We start from the raw sequence: 24,761 nt of genomic DNA, 5'->3' as shown, positions 1-24,761 counted from the left end.
TGTTGTCTTTAAAGGGTCAGGATGTCCTACAGATGTCAGAATGTAGTTCCTAGATCTAAGTAATCTCAAGAAGCAGAGTACTGCGTGTGTCAGGGTGTCCTGACTGCTCAGCAATGGTGGGTATGTCAGGGTTTCCTTGAAGAATCAGAATGTTGGGATGTCATGGGAATCTCAGTCTTCTGCAGAGTCCTGAGGTCCAGGGAGATCAGGATGCACCTGGAATACAGATGCTCTTGAGGGTAAGTGTTCTCTGATGGTCTGGGTGACCTTGGAGGGTCAGGGAGTCCTGGGGGGTTCTGAGTGAATGAGGAGGTGACATTTGGGAGAAGAAAACAGAAAGTACTTGAGAACTATGGTGTCCGGGAGACTCATCCTATGGTTCAGGTTGTCCTGACGGGGTGTCCAGTGTATTCTGAGAATCAGGATATTTAGGAGGGGCCAGAATGTACTTGTGTTTTTAGTTTTTTAGTTTCCTGGAAAGAGGTCTGTGGGAATCACCCACGTACTGAGACACAAGGCAGGCCCTACTCCTCAACTCCATTTGCACAAACTCTCCCTCTCCCTCTCCCCTCATGATGAGGTTCTGAGGAGGAGTCTCAGGAGGAATGCATTTTCTCTTCCTTCCCCTGCCTGCTCCCAGGAGGGGATTTAACAGGATAAAAGAATTTGGTCCTCTGGGAATATGAGCTCTTGACCCCAGTCCCTAGACCCTCCAACAGAGCACCTTCCCTCATCTGGCTTGTGATCCTCCCCTGATGCTGGGGGCTATGGCGACCAGGCAATGATTGGATAGGCTCACAGGGGTGAGGAACAGGTCACTCCTCCAAGGCTCAGGGAGAAAGAGTTAGTGTGGGATTGCAAGCTGGGAAAGTAGGCATCTGAGAGCAAAAGGAGAGAATGGCATCCCAGAGAGAGAAGGTGCAGGCGGAGAAAAGTGCAGACTAAAACAGAGAAACAGGGTGAGGGCAAGGCAGAATGAGATGATACTCAAGCAAAGGAATGGGGAATTAGAAATAGAAAGAAAAGTTAGAAAAAGGAGAGAGAGAAAAAGGTCTATCTATCTATATCTACACAGGGAGAGAGATTCAGAGAGAGGTATAAACAGGGGGAAAGCAGTGAAATACAAGGCATAGAGGGGAACAGAAACAGAGAAAGACTGATCCAGAATCAGGGACAGGAGACTGAGCTGACTTTGGCCTTGTTTTGAGCCATGGATGCAGAAGGGAAGAGTGAGCAGGGTAAACAAAAGAAGGGGCGAGTTTGCAGCAGTCTCTGGCCCGAGGGCTACGCAGCCGCTGGGACTTTGACCTCCACGGTGGGTGAGTGAATCTCTGCGGTGGTCCTGAGGAGACAGCAGGTGTGCATGCTCCATGCCCAGGCTCCATGGGGCGATGGTTCACCACGAGGAAAGTGAAGACGAGAAATAAAAAACCAGAATCCTAGAATGTTAAAACAAGGGAATCTTAGAACACATGGGCCGATACAACTCCTTTGCTTTACAGAGTGGCACACTGAGACCCTGACGGATGAGGAGGTGGCACAGGCTGAGCTAAAAGCTGTCTCCTCACTCCTGACCTCAGAGTTTGCTCACTGCACTGCTTTCTCCAAGGAAGAGAGTTGGAGGGGCCAGGGCTTTGGATCTGAGGAGAGCAGGGGGCTAAGGTGGACAGTGAGCACTGGGTAGGGACTACTGCCTGGGTCCCCATGGGGATGGGATCCTCACTCCAGATATCTTTTCTCAGTGTGTGCCTCCCAGGTGTTTCCTTTTGCTCCTGTTCTCTATTCCCCAGCTGGCTCTCAGACTAATTAGTGTGGGAGCTTAGTGAGTCTGTAGGGAGAAGAGGCAGGCCTTTCCCATGAGCTCAGGTTCCTGCAGCCTGGTGGCCAGGCCAGGACTGGGATAGGGGAGAAGATGAAATGTATGTGTGAGGAGGGTGTGTCTGAGCAGAAGAGTGAGGAATGTTTCATCTTCCCAGGTGGAGGGAATAGGACAATGGGAACAATATAAAGGTTTAAGTTGCATGTGAACCATGAGAGCAGGGAGCAAGTCATAGGGGTCTTACACAGAGACCTGGGCAGTTTGTAAGGTTGTCAGAGCGAATAGGAGATCCACAGGGTGAGACCCAAGAAGGTGGTATGTGTGCTGAGAGAGATGAAAGGCTATGGAGGGGCATGCCTTACATGGGGATGCATCTGGGGGAGTGTAATGGGGAGTGGGCACAAGGTGCAGAAGTGAGGCAGAGGGAGTGTGAGTGCCTAGGACAAGTGAGACTGAGGGGCAGACTTCATGTGGAGAGGGCAGCATGGGTTAAGGGAATCAGAAGTGAAGCAGGGCCAAGGCTGAGCTGGATTCAGCTAATTCTGAAAGCTGAAGAATTTCTGGTCAGGGCAGAGTATATGAGCAATACACTGGGTTCTAGTAGAAACTGGGGGTTCCAGCATATGTGGTCTGGGATGGATGGGTGGATCCATGCGGCAGCAAACTCTCCTCCACCCTCCTTCTCAGACATGAGCACTCAGCCCTACAGGAACCTCTCTGGTGTAGGAGTGGGGAGACCAAGTCTTTGCTCACAAGGAGAACAGAGGGGTCGCCCACACTCCTGGCGCCGCCAACGCACCACCTTCAGTCCAGCGCATTTGGAACAGCTGGAGTCAGCTTTTGGGAGGAACCGCTACCCTGACATTTGGGCCCGAGAAGGCCTGGCCCGGGACACAGGTCTCAGCTAGGCCAGAATCCAGGTGATGGCCCAGGATCCTCCACCCACCATCCCCTGAAGAAATGCAGATTCGGTGATTGGGAACTACTGGGGCATAAATTCTCAGGGCACTATAACCCTAACCCAAATGTTCACCAGAACAGAGTTTTACCCAACAGTCAGCATAACCTCATCTACGTCAGGAATTTCACTGGAGTTTAACCTTGGGGCTAACCTAATCTAACTTGAATTTCAATGTCAAACCCCAACCTTAACAGTGATGTGAACTCCAACAGAAATTCAATCCTAACTATTCACACACGTATGTAACCTTGTCCCTAACCATGGTCTTGAAACTCAACCTGATGCTTGCTCAATTCTAACCATAGAGTTACTTAATCTTAAGAATAAACTGTACCCTAAACCTAACCTGGTCTGTAACAATTAAACTCATCCATAGTCTTAGTCTCTAATAACCCTAGAGGAAATTTCCCATTCTCTGTGGAGGTGAAATGCCACTGTGTCATGTTTATCTCTTTCTTTTTACAAGTTGACATTTCTTACTCACCCAAAGTTGTAGCAGGGCAAATTTAGATATGGATTGGGGGAACGGTGTGGGTCTTGCTTTGTCACTAGTCCTGGTTCAGCTATGCCTTCTGCAAGAGCTTTACTTCCTCTGGGGATGTGGGGGAGTCTTATGCCCTGTACCAGTCTGTAGCTGCATATGACAATGCCACCTATTTGAGAGAGGGGCTCTAATGTGGCTATTCTCCCTCCTCCTCAGGTCTGGTTCCAGAACCACAGACCTAAGCAGAGGAAGCAAGAGCGGTCACTGCTCCAGCCACTGGCCCATCTGCCTCCTGCCACCTTCTCCGGTTTCTTGCCTGAGCGCCCTGCTTGCCCCTACTCCTACCCAACACCACCTCCCCCAATGACCTGCTTCCCTCACCCCTACAACCATGCCCTTCCCTCACAGCCTTCCACTGGTGGTTCCTTTGCTCGACCCCACCATTCTGAAGACTGGTACCCCACCCTGCACCCAACCCCTGCTGCTCATCTGCCCTGCCCTCCACCCCCATCCATGCTTCCCCTCATCCTTGAGCCACCCAAGTCCTGGAACTAAAGTTAAACAAGTACTGATAAGGTAATTTCCCAGCCTGTGACCCTCACAAAACACAGAAAACTAGGTGGTTTCCTTTCCTTCTAAGGGCGCAGTCGAAATATGGTGAATGACAGCTCAGAGACTGGGAATGTTAAAATGGGAGATCATGATGAAGGCTCACTGAACTGATTAATTGAGTGAATTTAAGGAGGTGAAACTACTGGAAGATATAGGTAAAAAGCCCCAGTGGAGGTGACTGGTGGAAAAGTGACATTGAGGGAAGCAGTGGGTGCTGCTGGTGGCTGGAAATGGTTGAAGGGGATAGAACTTTTGGGACTTCACTCATTGAGATCACAGTTGAGGACCTTCATCCCCATTGTTTCTAGCTGATTTCAATAAGGCTTTTGATTTAATGTCTACCTATACATCCCTTCCCCATCACCACCATCCGAATCCATCATTAAGTTTTATTCATTCTATCCTGGAAATAGCTCTTGAATTTATTCCTCTCCTTTCTGTTCCAGCAGACACTTTTTTTTCTGGCCCCACGTTTTCTAATTAATCCTCCTCCTTGGTTCCCTTAGCTCCAGTCTTTCCCACTTCCAAAAGGCTTTGTAAAGCTGATCATCAAATATTAGCTCTCCAGTGTTTTATAAACAATAAATAAGTAATACCTGATTTGCTAAGCCTGTAAGACTCTTCAGCGTTACCTTCAACGTAACTTTCAAGTCACCTGCATGTGGCTTTGTTATTGAGCAAGGGCTCCTGTGACTACAGCACCGAAAGCCAAACTCTGACAGCTGATGTTTGCAATAAAGTAAGGGTTTATTGCAGGGTGCCAAGCAAGGGAGTGGGAGACAAGCCTCAGATCTGCTCCAACTTGGCCTTTGAGTTGGGAGTGTTTTTAAAGAAGAAGAAAAAAGAAGTTGGGATTAACCATCATCTTGTGACATCTCTTAATCATAGTTGTGGAAGTCAGGATGTTTCCAGTTTACAATTCTCTAGTCACCTGGGGGATCTGTGAGCTCATCCTGCTCTGGAGAAACAACCTGATTTTGTGTGTTAATGATGATATCTACAACAGCAATTTTAGTACATTAATGATGTTATAGACAAGAGCAATTTTAGTCATCTGATTCTGTTTGATTAGTGTTCAGTTAGCACAGGATTGAGGTCAGAAGAGGCAAACAAGGCAATAAAGTTTTGAGTAGAGAGATTAATCAGAAACTCACAAAGGGAACTCAATTTTAGAGGGGCTCAGTTTCAGTTTGTGATAGAGAAGAAACAATTTGATTAAGGGCAAACTTTTCCAAGAGCAAACCGTGAGTCTTGAGGTTCATAAGAGGTCATTCCCAGAAAAGACTCTGCTGTGAAGTGCCTTAGTCTGAGCTCTCCTAACAGAAACATGCTGTGGCCTAGTTGGTTTGCCATTTATATACCATATTGCTTATCATGTACTTATTTTACTCATAATTTACTTATTTATAAGTAGGTCTACCTCACTTATGGGCACATACATAGAAGAATTCTGAGGAAACAAGCCTCTGGGGATTTTATTGGCAGTTTTTTGTATGTATTATATTTTAAAAGTCTGGAATTGAAACCTCTGTGATGCACAATTCCATTTCCATGTAATTATCCCCTTGTGCCAGACTGCTTTCCTGAAAGATAAAACTGGTTTGCATGCCTCCCAAAATGTCAGTGTCAGTTTCAGCACATCCTTATCGACATTGATCATTTTGGACAATTTTTTGACTGAGAGTCATGTCTCCTAGTTGGTTATTTTTTCAGTTTTCATTTAATCTATTGCTAGTGAATGTTAAAAATAGTTTCATGTTTATTGACAATTTACATTTTTTTCTCCTCTGCATTGCTTTTCTGAGTTATTTGTGAATTGATCTAGTCATCTCTTATTAGTGCTTGAGGAACCCCAAGTGAGAAATCTCCCCTTAATTTTACTGCTTCACCATGTTTTCCTCATTATTTGGATCAAAATACTATGCCTTGAATCATTTTAAATTTATTTTAGTTTGTGCGATAGAATAGTCATCCAATTTCCCCTCAATCAGCTAGCTGGTTTTTCCAATATAATTTATTTAACAGTCTAACTTTGATCTGTAAAAACATTTTTCCACACACTAAGACCTCATATGGGACAGTTGTAGACTCTTAATTCTTTCCCACCAATTAGCTTCTCTATTCTGATATCAGTACCATAGTGTCTTAATTACCAAAAATGTAAGGGTCTTTAAAATGTTAAATTTTCTTATCCAAATACAAGGTGTGTCTTGTTATTTTTTCCAGATTTCTCTTATGTCCCTCAGGAAACTTCTTGGTACTTTTTATAAAACAAATCTTAATAAGAGTTTTATAAATTACAAAAGTTATATAGGGTCTTTGTAACAGTCAACCCAAAAGATTTATATACATATAAGACATATATATTATATAAATGAATATATATTATACATGAATATATATTTATACATATTAACCTGGATTAATCACAAAACCCCATGTTAAGCAAATTCACCTCAACGTGAGATAAACATTAGTAGTGTGTATCTTTCCACAACTTATTGTGCTCATAGAAAAATATATAGACATACACATGTAACAGGGAAGAACAAAATCTGACTCCACGTTGGATCTGTTTCTTTTACTTTAACCTTTGCTCTCCATTAATTTTTATTACTATAATCACTAAAAGGCTGATGTCTATAGCTATAGGCATACATAATGGCCTCCCTCGGGGAACCCTGACCCTCTGCCTGAATATTAAACTAAAGTGCCTTTGTTCAGCTCACAAGGAAACACCCTGACCCTGCCCAACTGTGAATGGCTGCAGAAAAGAAGAAATTAACACAGCCCCTCCCTGAGGCTGGCCAAAAACCAGGAGATATTTTGCAAGACTTATGGCCTTTTACTTTACTTCCTCACCTCCTCCCCTTCTCTGTTCTATAAAAAAGAGCTAGCATCCAGACCCTGATAAGATGTTACTCTAGGATATTAGTCTGCCAACTTCTCATCTGCCTGCTTTCCAAATAAAGTTGCCATTCCTTGCCTCAACACCTCATCTCCTGATTTATTTGCCTGTTATGTGGCAAGCAGAGTTAGCTTGGACTCAGTAACACATACACTAATATTTTTTCCTTTTCAAAAATAAAAATGAGATCCTACTGTAAGTGGATATAGATATAAAAACATCCTTCAACTGGATCACATAGATTTTTATTGTTTTCATTCCATTAACTGGCAATATTATGAGCCATTTAACCATTCTCCTATCATTCGAGATTCACAGTTAGATTGATATTTTGTTTTGTTTTACCACCACAAATGCCACTGTAGTTGTCTCATTAAAGGATAATTCTCAAAAAAAGGTAAATCCATGACTCTCATAGATATGTAAATTTTATTTAACTCTTTTAACTCATAAGGCAACGATAAAGATGTCAAAGCCAGTTCAAAGGACAAAGACCAGGCATATTTATAGATGAGGAATAGTGAAATGAATGTGTAAATGGAGCCAAAATTGCCTTCTTTTCTAGTTGAGGAGGGTCTTCAATTAACCCTTCAGGGGATGGGATTTATTTACGTATCTATAGACAAGAATTTTTTTTGCATTGCCTTCTGTTATCTACAATTTACAGAGTTATAAATTAGCTCAAAGGCCAAGAAAGCCTCAGAGGGCACAAAGAATCAAAGTCAAATAAACCGGAAAGGTGGGCCCTAAACAGTGCCTGGCTTTCCACTGAATCACATTTTCCCCCTACAGTTTCCTCTGGTCCAGGTGCTTTTTACTTCTGTGGGTTAGATGTCCCAAGGTTGGACTGCTGTGTTAAGTGTTATGTACATTTAAAATTGTAAGAGACGCAGCCTGATTAGTTTACCAAAAAGGGTAGCTTAGGAAAATGTCCTGTTTAGTTAAAAATTTTTTTCTTTAAGCATAGAAAATACTTCGCCCTAATATTTCTTTAAAGGTTTGATTTTTTAAAAATCTAAAATAAATACAGAACCTACTTTTGTATATGCTGAGAATCAAGGGACTGAGTCTCTTCTAGATCAAAAGTAAAATATACCAGTGCTATTCATTAAACTACCTTATTCATTGAATCAAATTGCTACGTTTATCATATATCATAAATTAAATTCGTGTGAGGTTTAAAAATCTATTTTTGGTTCTCTATTCGAGGGTCGGTTCTCCCACTAGCTTTTTAGGATCCCGCAGGCAGCGGCACACACCCAGGGTCCCCCACAGCCTCATCACACCTGCTGGTGAGCTGGCACACACGAGGTCAAGTTCTCTGTGCCCTTCACTCCAGCCTTCCTAGCCCATCTCGGCCTCCTGTCCCGCTGCCTGGCCCGCGGACCCACTACGGGGGAGGAAGGGGCGCGAGTGAAGGAAGACAGAGGGTGTTTCCGCACTACTGGCCCCCTCTCGCTGTCAGCCTGCACGCGTCCTGGTGCCTATAGTGCCAGGGACTGAACTGAGGGGCTGAGGCCGGTGAGGTTAGCAAGGCATCTCAGAGTCCCTGCGGGTCTTAGAAAGCCCAAGAGGCAGGGCAAGGCGTACCTCGATTCTTCGGGTTCCCCTGTCCTTCCTTCTCGGGATTAGAGATACCTTTACAGTTCAAACTGGCAGAAGTTTGGAATCTTTGCCCTAATTGGGGTTTAAAAAGAAAAAGAACTGCCTTTGAAGCAGCGACATCCCTTCACTCATCCCCGCCAACCAAAGAAGAAATGCAGCCACGTGAGGGTAAAGAAGTCACGAATTCTTCTTTGCGTTGGGAAATCTAAATCCCTGGTTTTTCAGAAAGATCCATTCCCAGCAGGATCCAAATCCGAGTTCAGAAAACGAAATGACTTGGAGTCCGAAATGGGTGTGCAGGGCATAAGAGCAGGAGCTCTGGGGTGGCATAGCGGGGCGCACTGCTCCAAGTGACTTTGGAAACAATTAGGGCGCTCCTACAAGCTACTGAAGACCGCGGGGCTGAACCACGGAGTTTCCGGGCGCTCCTAGAAGGCTGAGAGGTGAGGTCCCGGACAACCTACTGGTCCAGTCTGGGAACAGGCGGGGCATGTTCAACGCAATGAAAACAACCAGGCCTAAGAAAGCGGAGGAGTTAAAACATTCAGCTCCTGTGAGAAACCCCCTCCCAGACACCTGGGGACTCGAGACCTGGGCCGCTTCTAGCTCTACCCGCCTCACCTTCCCGGGAGCTCGAGCAACGTGTTTCTAAGTGCTTCAGACACTTCTTGGTCCCGGGGTCTGGCTCCTCTCCAGCCCTCGGGCTGTCTGCCCAATGCAAACGACACCTGGTCCCTTCACGGTCGCAGGACCTGTTCTCTCGGTTCTGAGCTCGCGGCCGTAAGGGTCTTGAGAAGAGTTCCTCTCCACGCATACAGACCGGGGGCTCCTGGCTCCCGAGATTGGCAGGAGAACACGTGAAGACCCCGGCCCATTGCCTGCATGACGTCTGCTCCCTCCTATACCAGAGACCTCTTCAGTTCGCTCGTTCCCAGACTGCACATCTAGGCGCTGTCTGAACCGTCCACCTGCGCAAATAGCGCCCCCTTCGGCTCAATGACTCCCTCTTTGACTCAGCTGTCTTTCGGAGGATGAAACCTGGGAATGTGTTGCACACCCAGGAAGAGAGATAAGTGCCATTAAGTCAGGGAATCGCGGTACAGGGGACTTAGGTACTAGACCTAAGCGGTGGAAGGAACTGGAGCTCCAGGTGGCAAGCACCCTGGACCCTGAAAATTTCTCACCTGGTGGAGACAGGAGCGGCTGGATGAGGACAAGAGAGGGCCTTCAAACTGCTGGGTCCAGAGTAGGGGACCCAGTGTCAGGCTCTAAGACTGTATTGGGTGGTTTTTCCCCTGTAGGGGCTCCTCCCAATCAATCCTCCCGCTATTTTCCAGGTTTTTCCAAATTCTCCTGGAATTAAAATACTCACTCTTTTTCATGCTAGAAACAAAAGCTGAACCCAAAGTCCCAGTAACAAGAGCAGCTCGGAGACTCAGTCTCTTTTGAATTTGGTCAAATAGCTTCAGAGTTTTCCAGGTTCTTGCTCCAGGAGGTCCTTCCTCCACTCCCTACGACATGCCCCTCAGGTTCAACTCCCTCAATATTAGGCATCTGAAAGCCTAGGGGGTCCCTTACAGCTCTCCTAACACCCAGCAAAGAAGCCCAAGATGGAATAAGGTAGGCGTCAGCCCCACAGGGTGACTCATTGAAGGTGTGTGTGTGTGTATGTGTCTGTGTTAGCATGTGGGTGTGGGTCTTTGGGGGCTGCAGTGTCTGGATAGCCCTAGGAAGCCACAGGGCCTAAGGCTTTGGAATTCAGGGTGCTCAAAATATTCCCTTATCAATTTGTTTGCTGGACTTCTGGGTCCATCTGAGACCTGGCATCTCTGTACCAGCAAATAGAACCTGAGGAGTTGGTATAGGGTATCTCAACTAGCAGCTAGAACACCTCTGGGAAATTCTGGCATTTTCTAGAGTGAGATGGCCTCGTATGCACTCAGGGTAAGGAAGCCATGGGCACCTCAGAAACTCAGGCTCGGAGCCTAAGCCTGGTCAGGTGAGGGAGGTGAGGGGGAGCATGGGTAGAGACAGCTTCCTGTCCATCATATAAACTCTGCCATCACAGGGACATGAACCCCACGGTCAAAGAAGTCAGGTCCTCTTGCCCATCTCCAGAGGATAGAATTGACTCCTGACCAAGCTACCTGCCCTGGCAGCAGTGTGGTAGGGCCAACTGCTTAGTCCCCAAGACTTCCACTACCACTTCCCCCTTTGCTGTTATAAACATTTCCACCTTTTTTGTTAGACTTCTCAGTTATCAAAGCTAGAATTCTAATATCCTTATAGAATTCCATGCAAACATTTATTGGGTACCTTCCTAGTGCCAAGTGGGAGTCAAACCCTGGAGATTCACCTCAAATCCAAGAAATTCCTGTCAGACATTGAGACATACCAAGATAGGAGAGGACATGTGAACCCAGCCTCTGACAGAGGAAGAAAAGAAGTGTCTGAAAGGAGATCCCCAACACCCCACTTCAGAGGACTTGTCCTCACTCTGCTGAGCTCCTCTCTGAGCTCACTTACAGGCGTTGTCCCCTCTGTGTGGAGAACAGAGGGTTGTGGAGAAAGGGAGGAATGTGAGGGTCATGGCAGCCACTGCTCAAGACAGGCACCCACAGAAGCCCTTGGCCTTGAAACCTAGCCACTCTGGACACAGAATCTCTGAATATATGCTGGCCACCCAGGAGAGGTATTACGTTTGTTTACTGATCGCCCACAGTGGACTCTGAAGATCTAATTGCGGTGCGCTTCCTGACATCTTCCTGGGTAAGCTAGGTGTCTCCAGCAGCGCATGGGCCAGAGAACACTCCTGGCAGCAGAGCCTTCTCCCCGGTCCAGGGTAGGGCTCTGGGCGTGCTCAGAAGTCCCGCCTTTGCAAAGCCTTCAATTCAAGGAGGCTCCCTGGCTGCTTCTTCCTTGGAGGCCATGCAGGGGATCCAGACACCGTTTTCTGCCCTCCCAGGACCACATTGGAAGCAAGAGGTCTGAGTGCGAAGGAGGTCCTGTGGCAGAGGGGGAATGGCAGGAGAGAATGTCTCTGGGCATGTCCAGGGGGGGTCTGTGAGGGATGCGACACAACCTTGGCCCAATCAGGAAAAGAGAAAGTAGCTAATGTGATCTATATATATCCCTCCCTTGTTAAACACTCCTTACCTCTTTAACCAAACCAAACCAAAAGAAAACAAAAAAGCTACTTCAGCAATTCCTCCTCCCCACAGGAATTCAGTGTGTGAAAAATGCAAATTTCCCTCTAATGCCACTGTAAGCCCAAGGGACACTCCCTTCCCTAACCAGATGCTGCAGGTGCCTGAACATCATCCCTAAGGACCAAATACCAACAGACAGGAATTGATCCCCAAGAGTATCCTGAAGAGGTGGCTGCTGCTTCTGGAAGTTGGCAGGGTGTATATTTAAAGTTAATAATAGTCATAATATAATAACAGCCTTAGTGGCTCAAACTTGCTGTTTTTCTTACTTGCAGAAGAGATAAAGCAGTAGCATTGACTGCAGGATCCTGGCAGAGTCCCAGGCCCAGCACCATGGTCAGGTGTTGGGGCAAGTCTTGCTTCCAGGATCTGGGATCTGTTCACAGGAAAGAAGTGGCCAGAGCCAAGACTGAGAGACGGCATGGGGGCCTGGAGGTGAGCTCAGGAGCCGCAGAGGGGGCTGGGGAGGATGGACTTAAAGGTGCAGCCATCCCCACTCTCTGTGCCTAGAAATGCTTGGTGCTGCCTGCACAAACTCCCACTAATTACAGTTGTGGGAATTAATTTTTATCACCCTTAAACTTGAGACATTCAACTTGCCTGGGGTAATGGATGAAAATTGGTGCTTGGGCTTCAGATTGACAGGGCAGGATCCCAGTGGGGTCAGCCAGAGTAGAGGTTTGGTTGTATCATAGTCAGGTGGACAGTGTTTTAACTTTTTTTTTAAGAGGAGGTGGTAGATACACTCAAGTCCAGCAGCTACTCTGAAGAGGAGAGGGGTGGAAGTACTGGCGTCCCCCTTTCACCACAGAGGCAAAGCACAGAAGCAAGGGAAGTGGGAGGAGCACAGGACCAGGAGCTGGGGCTTTGAGTCTCTTGTTTTTGAAGGGACCTGTGAAACATGGATTTTCGTCCTTAGGGCTAAAAGCAAACCCCGAGTTCTCCCTTGCTGTTTTGTTTTGTTTTAGACTCTTCAAATCCCACCTCTTCCTCTGGAGTTTATACACTCCTTCAGGGCACGTTGTCCTGGGCACACTGTCTGCTGCATTTTCCAGACCACAGAATCCGCCTCATTCCCGCAAGTATCAGACCCAGCAGGGCCTAGTCCCAGGCCCAGGAAACTTGAATCTTAAACTCCTGCCTGTCCTTAGAGTGGAAGCCAGAGGTCTTCCAGGCACATTCATCCATCTGTGCCCTTGGCCCTCAGACCTGGTAGAGATGGTTCTCTCTCCCTTCCTGCATCCCCATTCTTTTCTATAATTGCCCTTCTCCCTCCTTTTTCCCAGGCTCACTCTGCTCTCTTCTTTATCTCCCCTACATTTGTCCTTTAACCTTGGGTTAACTTGGTTCAGTCCTGCTTTAATAACCACAGCACCTGGACCAGGCAGGAGTGTGGGGTGGCTGCAAATGGTCTTTGCCTCCCTTGCTTCCTCCCTCCCATTACCTGTCTGTCCCTAGTGTGGAGGACTGAGACAACTTCCTACCCCGACCTTCCTTGAGTACAGGATGTGTTGGGAAGTAGGCAGTGGTGACATGAAAAGAGAAAAATAATCATTTGGGAGAGATCAGGTCTAGGGCATCTGGTCCAGCAGGGAGAGGAGGGCAGTGCCCATACTTCCTGTCTGTACAGTTCTAGGAATGTCCCCACTGGGATTGGTAATGCGGACTTGGCCCAAGTCAGGTCACCTCCTCCTATTCCTGGAGGCAGCTGCCTTTGGGTGAAGAGTTTACTTCCTGTGCTCAGATCTCAGAAACTTTTCCTTGATTCTGGATCTGGGGAGGGGAAGAGGGAGGGACTGCAGGCCATCTGAGGTATGTCTACTCCATAACTTGCCTGGGTGGGGTGGGTCATATGAAGGGGACCCAGGCACCCACCTCACCTTTTCCCCCTCCCTCCCAGCTGGCTACCCTTCTTGGAAGCTATGAGGGTTGGTCACTGATTGGCATCCACAGTATTCATCATCACTCCAAGAAAACTTAAAGTAAGTGATTCAGGCTGAAAGACTACAATATATGTCAGAAATCTGGATCTACACAAAGAAATGAAAAACGTTGGAAATAGAATAAATAAAGACAAAGTGAAATCTTTTTTCTTTTTTTTTTTTGCGGTACGCGGGACTCTCACTCTTGTGGCCTCTCCCGTTGTGGAGCACAGGCTCCAGACACGCAGGCTCAGCGGCCATGGCTCACGGGCCCAGCCGCTCTGCGGCACGTGGGATCTTCCTGGACCGGGGCACAAATCCGCATCCCCTGCATAGGCAGGCGGAATCACAACCACTGAGCCACCAGGGAAGCCATAAGTGAAATCTTTTCATTCCTTACTTTTATCACCCTAAATGCTAACTGCTTAAACAAAAGTTGTATGTATTGTGAATTTATAGCATATTTAAAAGTGACATGTATGACAACAATGGCAAAAGGATGGAAGGGAAGAATTGGGAATATACATATATAAGATTGTTACATTACAGGGGAAGTATAAAGTAAGAGGTTTAAATAATAAGAAGTCAATAGAGGAGGTGAGGAGAAATCACAAAATTAAATCCATAAAGGCAAGAGAAGAGGGGAAAAAAGAAGACAAATTGAAAAAGTAGATAACATCCAGTAAGAAGACAGATTTTAACCCAACGATATGAATAATCACTTAAATGTGAATGGCCTAAATAATCTCTGTTAATAGATTTGGGAAAAAAAAGCAAGATCGAAGTAAGATCTATAAGGTCTCTAAGAAACATACTTTAAATCAAAAGACATAGGTTAAAACAATAGTTATAAAGGAGAGTGGGGTAATTTTGCTCACGAGGCTACAGTTGGCAATGTTTGAAGACATTTTTGGTTTTCAGAATGAGGAGGTGCTACTCACATCTAGTGGGTAGAGGCCAGGGACACTGCTAAATATCCTAAAGTAGACAGGACAATCCCCCACAACAAAGAATGATTTGGCCCTAAATTTCATTAGTACCGAGGTTGAGAAACCTTGGGATAAAAGTTATAAATTTGAGAGACGTCATGAAAACAGTAACCAAAAGTAAGCTGAGGTCATCATATTTATTCAAATAAATTAGAGTTCAGAACAACAATACTGTCAAGGATAAAGTGGAGCATTACCAATGAAAAAGAGGTCCATTCTCCAAGAAGACATAACAATCTTAAATGTGTATGAACCTTCACACATACACAAACTTCCAAATATATGCAGCAAAAGCTAATAGATCTGAAGAGAGAAACTGATAAATCCACAATAATAGTTGGAACTTCAATACTCTTCTCGCATTAGCTGAAAGAACAAGTAGGCAGAAATTCAGTAAAAATATGGATGCCTTGAACAGAACTATCAACCAACTTGACCTAATTGGCATTCATAGAACACTCTAGGCCCAATATAGCAGAATCTATTTTCTTTTTGATGCACATGGAACATTGATCAGGATACACCATGCTCTGAGAAATAATACAAACCTTAAAAAATTGAAAAAAATTAAATTAATAAAAAAGTGTGTTCTCAGCTGGAGCTTGGTCAAGATGTAGGAGCAGGAAGATCCTGAGCTCACCTCCTTCATACTAAAATTACCACTGTTTACAGAGCAACTATTGATGACAAAGACCTTAATCTAGCTGAAAAGATCTTCTACAACTAAAGATATAAAGAAGGAACCACAGTTGAGACAGGTAGGAGGAATGGAGTTGTGGAATAGTCAAGACCCATACCTCCAGGTTGGTGAACCACAAATGTGAGGATAATTACAACTGCAGAGATTTCCCCAAGGAGCAATGGGTCTGAGCCCTGCAACAGGATCCCCAGCCTGTTGATCCTGCACTGGGAAGAAGTACTTCCAGAAATTTGCTTTGAAGGCCAGCAGGGCTTACTTTAGGGAGACCCAGAGGGATGTGGGAAACAGAGACTCTATTCTTGAAGGGCACACACAAAATCTCACACACTCTGGGACCATGGGCAGAAGCATTAATTTGAAAGCATCCTGCAGTAAACCCACCTGCTGATCTTGGGGAGTCTCCCAGAGAGGCAAGAGGAAACAGGAGTTCACCCTGGGACACAGAAATTAGTGGCAGCCACTTTGGGGAGCTTATTCTACCACGTAGACCTGATGCTGGCAAGGGCCATTTTGCAATCCCTTTAGCTTATTAACACTGGGACCTGGGCCTAACTGCCAGCCCGTCAGGACCAGTACTGGGATGCTTCAGGTCAAGCAACTAGTGGGGTGGGGACACAACCCCACCACCCAGCAGAAAGGCTTCCTTAAGACACCCTGAGCTCACAGTCACCCCAGGATATTGCCCTCTCCAGTACCTGGCCCCACACACCAGTGGGCAAGCACCAGCACCAGGACCCTCTGGGCCCCAGCCCCACCCACCAGTGGGCTGACACACCAACCCAGGGACACCCAGAACCCTGCAACCAGAGACCCTAGGACCCAGCTCCACCTACCAGAGGGCTAGCACTAGCCCCAGGACCCAGCTTTATCCACAGGTTAGTAGGAACCAGACCTGTTTTCCCCTGGATACTGATTCTGCCCACCGGTGGGTGAATACCAGCCCCAGAACTAGTGCAGCCCCACAGCCTGAGATGGTAGGACACAGCCCACCCCCCAACAGGCCAGAACAATCCCCAGAAAGCCCTGAGTACCTGCCTCACACACCAGCATGCCAACACCAGTTCTGAGACACCCTGTGCCCTTCAACCAGCCACCTCAGGATCTAGTCCCACCCACCCGTGGGCAGATACAAGCTTTGAGACACCCCAGAATCCAGAGACAGCTGTGTCAGGAACTGGTCCTGCCCAACATCAGGCAGACAGCAGCCCCAGGACCAATGTATACTCACAGCGTACCTTGTCAGGACCCAGACAACACACCAGCAGGCCAACACCAGCTCCAAGATACCTTGAACTTCTCAGCCAGCTAGGCTGGGATCAAGCACATCTCACATGGTGAGTGGACCAGCACCAGCTTTGGGACATCCCAGAAACCACAGCCAGCCATGTCAGGAACTGGCCCCATAGCAGGATGACACTAGGTCTGGAAACCCTGAGGCCTTAAACACCTACCGCAGAACTACCTCTTCAAGCCAGTGAACCAGCAATAGCCCAGAAGCCCCCAGGTTTCCAGAGACAGCCACCTTGTGACCTGGCCACTCCAACCAGGGGCCAGCAGTCTCCACACAAGGCAGCGTCTGGCAAGCAACCGGACCAGGGACCAAAAACGCCTACCAGACCAATGACAGCAGTTGGTCTGCCGCAAAAGAAGGACCCATGCAACCCACATATGGGGCACCACTAGAGCATTTAGCTTTGGTGACCAGAGAGGTGCGTGCTGTTGTGTTGCATAGGATATCTCGTACAAAGGGTCACTTCTCCAAGGTTGGGAAATGTAAACAACCTACCAGATACATAGAAATCAAACCAGCAAATTAGGAAAAATGAGGTGACAGAGGAACATGTTCTAAACAAAGGCACAAGATAAAATTCCAGAAGAAAAACTACTCTAAGTGGAGATAGGTAATCCCAATGACGAGTTCAAGGTAACCATTGTAGAAATGATCAAAGAACTTGGAAGAATGGATGAACAGAGGGATAAGTTAGAGTTTTTAATGAAGAGATAGAGAATAGAAAGAAGAACTAAAACGAGATGAAGAATACAGTAAGTGAAAAATACACTAGAAGGAACCAACTGTAGATTAGATGATACAGAGGAACAGATCAGCAAGCTGGAAGACATAGTAGTGGAACTCACTGAAGCTGAACAGAAGAAAAGGGACTAAAAAGAAATGAGGGCAGTTTAAGAGACATCTGGGACAACATAAAGCATACTGACATTTGCTTATATGGGTCCCAGAAGAAGAAAGAGAGAAAGGTGCTGAGAACATATTTGAAGACATAATAGCTGAAAACTTCCCTAACCTTGGAAATGAAACAGATATCAAGGTGCAGGAAGCACAAAGAGTCCCAAACAGAATCAACCCAAAGAGGAGCTAAAAAAGACACATTGCAATTAAAATGGCCAAAATTAAAGATAAAGAGAGAATATTAAAAGCAGCAAGGGAAAACCCACAAGTTAAATACACGGAGCTCCTGTAAGGCTACCAGCTGACTTTTCAGCAGAAACTCTGCAGGTCAGAAGGAAGTAGCATGATGTATTTTAAGGGATGAAAGGGAAAAACATACAACCAAGACTACTCTACCTGTCAAGGTTTTCATTCAGTTTTGATGGAGAGATTAAAAGGTTTACAGACAAGCAAAAGCTAAAGGAGTTCATCACCACCAAACCAGCTTTATAATATTAAAGGGACTTCTCTAAGCAAAATAGAAAAGGCCAAAACTAGAAACATGAAAATTATGAATGGAAAAAAGGTATCTATATAGTAAAGGTGGTAAATCAATGATGTACAAAGGTAGTGGGAAGGTTAAAAGACAAAAGTAGTAAAATCATCTATATTTGCAATAAGTAGTTAAGGATACACACAAAAAACAGATGTAAAATATGATGACAAAACAGTAATCATGAGGAGAGGGAAGGAAAATGCAAGCCTGTTAAAATGCTATTTAATTCAGAGATCAGCAACTTGAAATAATCATACATATATACAATTCATGGCAACCACAAACAAAATATCTAAAATAGACACACAGAAAGAAAGGAATCCAAACATAGCAATAAAGATATTCAAACAAATCACAAGAGAAGAGGACAAAAGAAGAAAGGATCAAATAAAAACTGCAAAAGCAACCCCCAAACAATTAACAAAATGGAAATAAGTACAAACCTATCAATCATTACTTTAAATGTGAATGGACTAAATGCTCCAACCAAAAGACATAGAGAGGCAGAATGGATACAAACAAGACCCATATATACGCTACCTACAAGAGACTCACTTCAAATCTAAAGATGCACACAGATTGAAAGAGAGGGGATGGAAAAAGTACTCTATGCAAATGGAAATCAAAATAAAGTCAGAATAGCAATACTTAGACAAAATAGACTTTTTGTTTGGGACATTTATTTTCATTTCATTTTGTGTAATTGCAATTGGTTTGTTTAAGAGATTTGTACCTGGCATTTCATACTCCATAGAGTAGCACTTGAACTATTATCTGGCCTCTTTCACTGCTTTCCATTATCACCATCTGACTTTATAAAAGGAAACTTCCTTTTCATACAGTGTTAGTGGTAATATAAAATTGGTACAACCTCTTTGCAGATCAATTTGTTCATTCTATTAATTTTTTTAAAAAGTACTCTTTAATTAAGCAATTTCACTTCTAGAAACTGATACCTGTACAAAGTTGAATGGACAAGGATAATCAAAGCTGCATTGTTTATAAACTGAAAAAATGGCAACAACTTTAAAATGTCTATAGGATGGACCACATCAATCATGATGCATCTAGCTGATAGAATTCTCTGCAGCCATTAAAAAGAATGAGGTAGAGTTTCTTTACTGCCACACAAAGGCCTTCAAGGAATAAAAAGTGAAAAGAGAAAGGTTGCATAATCATAATGATAATAATAGTAATTATTATTATTACAAACACTTGAAAAGTGTGTACTATATTCTAAGCATTTAACTTTATTATGATTTTTTTACATCTTTATTGGAGTGTAATTGCTTTACAATGGTGTGTTAGTCTCTGCTTTATAACAAAGTGAATCAGTTATACATATACATATGTTCCCATATCTCTTCCCTCTTGCGTCTCCCTCCCTCCCACCCTCCCTATCCCACCCCTCTAGTTGGTCACAAAGCACGGAGCTGATCTCCCCGTGCTATGTGGCTGCTTCCCACTAGCTATCTATTTTATGTTTGGTTGTGTATATATGTCCACGCCACTCTCTCACTTTGTCACAGCTTACCCTTCCCCCTCCCCATATCCTCAAGTCCATTCTCTAGTAGGTCTGTGTCTTTATTCCATCTTAACTCTAGGTTCTTCATGACATTTATTTTTTCTTAAATTCCATATATATGTTAGAATTTGGTATATGTTTTTCTCTTTCTGACTTACTTCACTCTGTATGAGAGACTCTAGGTCCATCCAGCTCATCAAAAATAGATAAGTTTCGTTTCCTTTGATGGCTGAGTAATATTCCATTGTATATATGTTCCACATCTTCTTTATCCATTCATCCAGTGAGGGACACTTAGGTTGTTTCCACCTCCGGGCTATTGTAAATAGAGCTACCAATGAACATGACCATTTTTGAATTATGGTTTTCTCAGGGTATGTGCCCAGTAGTGGGATTGCTAGGTCATATGGTAGATCTATTTGTAGTTTTTAAAAGAACCTCCATACTGTTCTCCATAGTGGCTGTACCAATTCACATTCCCACCAGCAGTGCAAGAGTGTTCCCTTTTCTGCACACCCTCTCCAGCATTTATTGTTTCTAGATTTCTGGATGATGGCCATTCTGACTGGTGTGAGAGGATATCTCATTGTAGTTTTGACTTGCATTTCTCTAATGATTAATGATGTTGAGCATTCTTTCATGTGTTTCTTGGCAGTCTGTATATCTTCTTTGGAGAAATGTCTATTTAGGTTTTCTGCCCATATGTGGATTGGGTTGTTTGTTTTTTTGTTATTGAGCTGCTTGTAAATTTTGGAGATTAATCCTTTGTCAGTTGCTTCATTTGCAAATATTTTCTCCCATTCTGAGGGTTGTCTTTTGCTCTTATTTATGGTTTCTTTACCATGCAAAACCTTTGAAGTTTCATTAGGTCCCATTTGTTTATCTTTGTTTTTATTTCCATTTCTCTAGGAGGTGGGTCAAAAAGGATCTTGCTGTGATTTATGTCATAGAGTGTTCTGCCTATGTTTTCCTCTACGAGTTTGATAGTTTCTGGCCTGATATTTAGGTCTTTAATCCATTTTGAGCTTATTTTTGTGTATGGTGTTAGGGAGTGATCTAATCTCATACTTTTATGTCCAGTTTTCCCAGCCCCAATTATTGAAGAGGCTGTCCTTTCTCCACTGTACATTCCTGCCTCCTTTATCAAAGATAAGGTGAGCATATGTGCGTGCGTTTATCTCTGGGCTTTCTATGCTGTTCCATTGATCTATATTTCTGTTTTTGTGCCAGTACCATACTGTCTTGATTACTGTAGCTTTGTAGTATAGTCTGAAGTCAGGGAGCCTGATTCCTCCAGCTCAGTTTTTCGTTCTCAAGGTTGTTTTGGCTATTCGGGGTCTTTTGTGTTTCCATACAAATTGTGAAGTATTTTCTTCTAGATCTGTGAAAAATGCCAGTGGTATTTTGATAGGGATTGCATTGAATCTGTAGATTGCTTTCGGTAGTAGAGTCATTTTCACGATGTTGATTCTTCCAATCCAAGAACATTGTATATCTCTTCATCTATTTGTATCTTCTTTAATTTCTTTCATCAGTGTCTTATAATTTTCTGCATACAGGTCTTTTGTCTCCTTAGGTAGGTTTATTCCTAGATTTTTTTTCTCTTTGTTGCAATGGTAAATGGGAGTGTTTTCTTAATTTTACTTTCAGATTTTTCATTAGTGTATAGGAATGCCAGAGATTTCTGTGCATTAATTTTGTATGCTGCTACTTTACCAAACTCGTTGTTTAGCTCTAGTAGTTTTCTGGTAGAATCTTTAGGATTCTCTATGTAGAGTATCATATCATCTGCAAACAGTGACAGCTTTACTTCTTCTTTTCCAATTTGGATTCCTTTTATTTCCTTTTCTTCTTTGATTGCTGTGGCTAAAACTTCCAAAACTATGTTGAATAATAGTGGGGAGAGTGGGCAACCTTGTCTTTTTCCTGATCTTAGTGGAAATGCTTTCAGTTTTTCACCATTGAGGACAATGCGGCTGTGGGTTTGTCATATATGACCTTTATTATGTTGAGGAAACTTCCCTCTGTATCTACTTTCTGCAGGGTTTTTATCATAAATGGGCATGGAATTTTGTCGAAAGCTTTTTCTGCATCTATTGAGATGATCATATGATTTTTCTCCCTCAATTTGTTAATATGGTGTATCACGTTGACTGATTTGCATATATTGAAGAATGCTTGCATTCCTGGAATAAACCCCACTTGATCATGGTGTATGATCCTTTTAATGTGCTGTTGGATTCTGTTTGCTAGTATTTTGTTGAGGATTTTTGCATCTACGTTCATCAGTGATATTGGCCTGTAGTTTTCTTTCTTTGCAACATCCTTGTCTGGTTTTGGGACCAGGGTGATGGTGGCCTCTTAGAATGAGTTTGGGAGTTTCTTCCCTGTGATATATTTTGGAAGAATTTGAGAAGGATAGGTGTTAGCTCTTCTCTAAATGTTTGATAGAATTCGTCTGTGAAGCCATCTGGTCCTGGGCTTTTGTTTGTTGGAAGATTTTAATCACAGTTTCAATTTCCGTGCTTGTGATTGGTCTGTTCATATTTTCTATTTCTTCCTGAATCAGTCTTGGCAGGTTGTGCATTTCTAAGAATTTGTCCATTTCTCCCAGGTTGTCCATTTTATTGGCATAGAGTTGCTTTTAGTAATCTCTCATGATCTTTTGAATTTCTGCAGTGTCAGTTGTTACTTCTCCTTTTTCATTTCTAATTCTATTGATCTGAGTCTTCTCCCTTCTTTTCTTGATGAGTCTGGCTAATGGTTTATCAATTTTGTTTATCTTCTCAAACAACCAGCTTTTAGTTTTATTAATCTTTGCTATGGTTTCCTTCATTTCTTTTTCATTTATTTCTGATCTGATCTTTATGATTTCTTTCCTTCTGCTCACTTTGGGTTTTTTTTTTGTTCTTCTTTCTCTAATTGCTTTAGGTGCAAGGTTCAGTTGTTTATTTGAGATGTTTCCTGTTTCTTAAGGTAGTATTGTATTGCTATAAACTTCCCTCTTAGAACTGCTTTTGCTGCATCCCATAGGTTTTGGGTCGTTTTTTCTCCATTGTCATTTCTTTCTAGGTATTGTTTTTATTTCCTCTTTGATTTCTTCAGTGATCACTTCGTTATTAAGTAGTGTACTGTTTAGCCTCCTTGTGTTTGTATTTTTTACAGATCTTTTCCTGTAATTGATATCTGGTTTCATAGCATTGTGGTCGGAAAAGATACTTGATACAATTTCAATTTTCTTAAATTTACCAAGGCTTGATTTGTGACCCAGGATATGCTCTATCCTGGAGAATGTTCCATGAGCACTTGAGAAAAATGTGTATTCTGTTGTTTTTGGATGGAATGTCCTATAAATATCAATTAAGTCCATCTTCTTTAATGTATCATTTAAAGCTTGTGTTTCCTTATTTATTTTCATTTTGGATGATGTGTCCATTGGTGAAAGTGGGGTGTTAAAGTCCCCTACTATGAATGTGTTACTGTCAATTTCCCCTTTTATGGCTGTTAGTATTTGCCTTATGTATTGAGGTGCTTCTATGTTGGGTGCATAAATATTTACAACTGTTATATCTTCTCCTTGGATCAATCCCTTGATCATTATATAGTGTCCTTCTTTGTCTCTTCTAATAGTCTTTATTTTAAAGTCTATTTTGTCTGATATGAGAATTGCTACTCTAGCTTTCTTTTGGTTTCCATTTGCATGGCATATCATTTTCCATCCCCTCACTTTCAGTCTGTATGTGTCTCTGGGTCTGAAGTGGGTCTCTTGTAGACAGAATATATATATGGGTCTTGTTTTTGTATCCACTCAGCCAGTCTGTGTCTCTTGGAGGGAGCATTTAATCCATTTACATTTAAGGTAATTATCGATATGTATGTTCCTATTCCCATTTTCTTAATTGTTTGGGGTTTGTTATTATAGGTCTTTTCCTTCTCTTGTGTTTCTTGCCTAGAGAAGATCCTTTAGCATTTGTTGTAAAGCTGGTTTGGTGGTGCTGAACTCTCTCAGCTTTTGCTTGTCTGTAAAGGTTTTAATTTCTCCATCAAATCTGAATGAGATCCTTGCTGGGTAGAGTAATCTTGGTTGTAGGTGTTTCTCCTTCATCACTTTAAATATGTCCTGCCAGTCCCTTCTGGCTTGCAGAGTTTCTGCTGAAAGATCAGCTGTTGACTTTATGGGGATTCCCTTGTGTGTTATTTGTTGTTTTTCCCTTGCTGCTTTTAGTATGTTTTCTTTGTATTTAATTTTTGACAGTTTGATTAATATGTGTCTTGGCATGTTTCTCCTTGGATTTATCCTGTATGGAACTCTCTGTGCTTTCTGGACTTGATTAACTATTTCCTTTCCCATATTAGGGAAGTTTTCCACTGTAATCACTTCAAATATTTTCTCAGTCCCTTTCTTTTTCTCTTCTTCTTCTGGAACCCCTAAATTCTGATGTTGGTGTATTTAATGTTGTCCCAGAGGTCTTTGAGACTGTCCTCAGTTCTTTTCAATTCTTTTTTCTTTATTCTGCTCTGAAGTAGTTATTTCCACTATTTTATCTTCCAGGTCACTTATCCATTCTTCTGCCTCAGTTATTCTGCTATTGATCACTTCTAGAGTATCTTTAATTTCATTTAATGTCTTCTTCATCATTGCTTGTTTCACCTTTATTTCTTCTAGGTCCTTGTTAAATGTTTCTTGCATTTTCTCTATTCTGTTACCAAGATTTTGGATCATCTTTACTATCATTATTCTGAATTTTTTTTCAGGTTGACTGCCTACTTCCTCTTCATTTGTTAGGTCTGGTGGGTTTTTATCTTGCTCCTTCATCTGCTGTGTGTTTTTCTGTCTTCTCATTTTGCTTATGTTACTGTGTTTGGGGTCTCCTTTTTGCAGGCTGCAGGTTCGTAGTTCCCCTTGTTTTTGGTGTCTGTCCGCAGTGGCTAAATTTGGTTCAGTGGGTTGTGTAGACTTCCTGGTGGAGGGCATTAGTGCCTGTGTTCTGGTGGATGAGGCTGGATCTTTTCTTTCTGGTGGGCATGTCCATGTCTGGTAGTGTGTTTTGGGGTGTCTGTGTACTTATTATGATTTTAGGCAGCCTCTCTGCTACTGGGTGGTGTTGTGTTCCTGTCTTGCTAGTTGTTTGGCATAGAGTGTGCAGCACTGTAGCTTGCTAGTCGTTGAGTGAATCTCGGTGTTGGTGTTGAGATGGAGATTTCTGGGAGATTCTCGCTGTTTGATATTATGTGGAGCTGGGAGGTCTCTTGTGGACCAGTGTCCTGAAGTTGTCTCTCCCACCTCAGAGGCACAGCACTGAC

At 43.5% G+C, this 24,761-nt stretch overlaps 1 pseudogene across 1 annotated transcript; it reads left to right on the top strand.

Moving 5' to 3' along the window:
* Window positions 1–1,210: 1,210 nt before the first annotated feature.
* Window positions 1,211–3,819, top strand: LOC309804567 (homeobox protein prophet of Pit-1-like; annotated as a pseudogene). The gene is made up of 3 exons: window positions 1,211–1,319; window positions 2,507–2,739; window positions 3,481–3,819. The product of its transcript is annotated as a homeobox protein prophet of Pit-1-like (transcript).
* The last annotated feature ends 20,942 nt before the right edge of the window (window positions 3,820–24,761 follow it).

This window comes from Mesoplodon mirus (genome assembly GCF_964341445.2).
Source record: "Mesoplodon mirus genome assembly, chromosome: 5".
NCBI lineage: Eukaryota > Metazoa > Chordata > Mammalia > Artiodactyla > Ziphiidae > Mesoplodon > Mesoplodon mirus.
The sequence above is the reverse complement of the archived record's forward strand: the minus strand, read 5'-3'. Positions and strand labels throughout refer to the sequence as shown.